The 3816-nt window shown below is 41.1% G+C and overlaps 1 protein-coding gene across 1 annotated transcript in view; it reads left to right on the forward strand.

The window, feature by feature from the left end:
- Positions 1–3816, forward strand: part of CNTNAP3 (contactin associated protein-like 3) — a 243023-nt gene that overhangs the window by 199499 nt on the left and 39708 nt on the right. The window lies entirely within an intron of this gene.

Here is a 3816-nt window from a genome sequence, read left to right on the forward strand (position 1 = left end):
ATTGGCCAAGTGGCAGCATCGATGAACTCAAGCATGGCAACAGTAGTGAGGTTGGCCCAGGAATGGGCAGTGTTTCATTCTGCTGTGCATAAGGTTGCTATGAGTCGGTAGCGACTTGATGGCACCTAACAACAACAATGGCTAATGATTGTGAACATATATTCATATGTTTGTTGACTGCCTGATTGTCTTCCTTGGTGAAGTGTCTGTTCATGTCCTGTGCCCATTTTTTAATTGGGTTATTTGTTTTTTTCTTTAGAGGTGTTGTAATTTCCTATAAATTTTAGAAATTAGTCCCTTGTCTGATATGTCATGGCAAATTTTTTTTTTTTCCATTCTCTGGGCTCCCTTTTTACTCCTTTGTGAAATCCTTTGATGCACATAAATTTCTAATTTTTAGAATGTCCCAGTCATCTATTTTGTCTTCTTTTTGTTTGTATAATTTTCACAATGTTTGGTAGTCTATGTGTGCCCTGTATCAGAGCCCTTAAATCTGTCCTTATTTTTTCATTGATGACTGTTATAATTCTAGGATTCACATTTAGGTCTTTAATCCATGCTGAGTTTGCTTCTTCTGTATGTGGTGTAAAGTAAAAGTCTTATTTCAATCTTTTGCATATCAGTTTTCAGTTCTGCCAGCACCATCTGTTGAAGAGACTATGTCTTCCTCACTCAATGTACTTTGGCCCTTTGTCAAAGATGAGTTGGCTGTATGTTGATGGATTAATTTCTAGATTCTCAATTCTGTTCCATCGAACAATGTATCTTCATTGTACCAGCACCAGACTGTTTTCACCACTGTAGCCATGTAGTATATTTTGAAATCAGGGAGTGAGAGGCTTCCAACTTTGTTGTTCTTGTTAAGCAGTGCTTTGCTTATCCTGGGTCTCTTTCCTTTCCATATAAAGTTTGTAATTGTTTTTTCCATCTTTTTGAAGAATGTTGTTGGAATCTGGATTGGAATGGCATTATGCTTATGGATTGCTTTAGGCAGTATTGACATTTCCACAATGTTAAGTCTCCCTATCCAGGAGCATGGTATATTCTTGCATTTTTGTAAGTGTCTTTTGGTTTCTTGTAGTAGTGTTTTGTAGTTTTCTTTGCATAAGTACTTTGTTTCTCTGATTACGTTTATTCCTAGATATTTCATCCTTTGGGTGGCTATTGTAAATGCTATTGTTTTCCTAATGTCCTTTTCAGCACTGTCATTGTTACTGTAGAGGAAGCCAATTGATATTTGTATGTTGATCTTGTACTCTGCCACTTTGCTGAACCTTCCAATGAGTTCCAGTAGTTTTTTTACTGAGTCTTTGGGGTTTTCTATATATAGGATCATGTCATCTGCAAATAGAGTTTTACTTCCTCTTTGTCAATTTGGATGCCTTTAATTTCCATATCTTGTCTTATATCTCTGGCTAACACTTCCAAAACAATATTGAATAGGAGTGGTAATAAAGGGCATCTTTGTTTGGTACCTGTTCTCATGGGGAAGGCTTTCAGTTTCTTTCCATTGAGAGTAATGTAGGCTGTCAGTTTTGTATATATGTTCTTAATTATGCTGAGGAATTTCCTTTCAATTCCTACTTTGTTGAGTGTTTTTATCAGGAATGGGTATTGGATTTTGTCATATCTTTTCTACATCAATCTATATGAGGATCAGGCTTTTTGCTCCCTGCTCCCTCAAAGATTTATGGCCTCAGAAACCCTGTACAGGATTAATATGAGTCAGAACCAACTCCATGATACTTACCAACAATTACCTTATTATAGTAGAGTTGATTGTTTTTTTTTGTTTTTTTTTTTAATGTTTTATTGTGAATTATGTGCTAGTTTATGTGGGTGAACATTAACTTTACATTCATCCTATCGCACATTGTTTCCCTGCCATGGCTACATTCCCCTCCACATCATCAACCAACCAGAGGGTATAACCTGCAAACCCGCCCCCCGGTCATCAGCACACGGCCCCTCTCCCTCTCCAGGTCCAAAGTCCCCAGTCGCTCCATCTCTCCATGTCATCATCTCTGCCTCCATCCCTGGTGTCTCTGCTTCTCTGAGTAGGGTTCCACTCTCTGCTCCTCTCCCTTAATGGTCCCAGGGACCTCTGCTCCTAGACTTCAAGTTAATCACTCCCCTCCTTTTGCTACAAAATGTCTACCTTTATATTTCCAACTCTCACAATCAGACCTAATAACAATTATTCACTGGTGTATCACAAGAGACCTATCCGCATCTCCTTTCATCAGCACCACCTAGACAGATTGATCTCCACTACTCAGTGGAGTTTCTACCTTGCTCCACGCCCACTGGATCTAGGTTCCCTCTTGAAAGTTTGTAAGTCAGTCACGTCTTCCCTCTGTAGCACCCCCATTCTGGGTAGCCAATGTCCATGTTGCCCATCCCTGTTCACTCTGTGTATGAAGGCGGTGGGAATAATCCTTGCTGTGAAGATTTGTTCCCTCTTTTGAGCATAGGTCAAGTTCATCAAATTGTATGAGATTACTCTTTTTTTCCTCTTTTTTCTTCTTCTAGTTGAGCTCTGATCATCCAGTCATTAAAGCCAGTTCAAGTGGGTATTATCTGCAAATGTGGGTGTACTTATGCATATGCCCTCTCTTTTTATCAGCTGGACGCTTCACTCTCCACTCTAGTACTATGTGGCTATGTCACTGACTTTGGGCCCAAGAATCCCCAGGTCTTGCCACACTGCTGGCCAACCAGGTCTCCAGCTGGGTTCACAGGAGTCTATTGAATGCTCGCAGCTTCATTGCTGTTTTTCCCTCATTTCCCCTTATCGGTGACGAATGTGGTCACCAATCAGAGCATGTATTCCATTGAGTCTTACTCTTAGAAGGATGTTTGCCCTCAGGGGACCCAACCACTTGCCTTGATGTCTCCTGGGCAAGCAACTTGCTTGTTCTTATAGTAATCAGTTGGGCTGACTATATTGTTTTCTATTTTTCCTGTCGATCTTTCTTTCAAGAAGTGTCTTCTGTTCCTCTAGCCGCTCCAGGCTGGTCTGCTTGTCCTCTCAAGTGGAAATTTCCCATCTTAGAAGATTCTGGATACTGTTCCCTATTCCACCTATGGTCTTATGTAATACAGAGGCTCCACAGGCAGCCTTCTTCACTAGGCATGTTTTATCCCCATTTTAGGTATTCCAATCAGTTATAGACAGAAGATGGACTTATAAGGTTTCTATGGTGGTATTTCTGGCTATTCCTTTCTCTCCCCCTCAAGTGTCTATTTTATAGTGATGTGCCAGGGAAACCAAGATTCAAAAGACAGCCAAACATCTTAACATTATTTCCCCCATTCCAACTGTTTCTCAATCCCTGTATCACAGAGCCCTGTTTTTCCAAAGTTGTGCATACATCATTATTTACCTCTATCCCACTTCAGCTTCACATTCATCCTATCGTATTTCATTTCATTGCAATGATTACAATCCCCTCCATGCATCATCAAATAACCAAAGGATACACCCCACAGGCCTGCCCACCTGGCTGTCAGCAAACAGCTCCTTTCACTCCCTGAGTCCCTTGTTCCCAGCCACTCCATCTGTCCACGTCATCATCTCTGTCTCTATGCCTGGCTTCACTGCCTCTCTGAGTAGGGTCACACTCTCCGTTCTTCTCACTTGATGATCCCAGGGACCTCCACTCCTGGGCTGCAAAATCAATCACTCCCCTCCTTTTGCCAAAAACAACAACAACAACAAAAACAACAAAATCTGCCTCTACATTTTCGACCCTCACAGTCAGTCCTGATGGCAGTTATTCACTATTGTACCACAAGTGTCTTATGCCCATTTCC

This window comes from Chrysochloris asiatica, unplaced genomic scaffold, assembly GCF_000296735.1.
Source record: "Chrysochloris asiatica unplaced genomic scaffold, ChrAsi1.0 scaffold00506, whole genome shotgun sequence".
In the NCBI taxonomy this organism is placed as follows: domain Eukaryota; kingdom Metazoa; phylum Chordata; class Mammalia; order Afrosoricida; family Chrysochloridae; genus Chrysochloris; species Chrysochloris asiatica.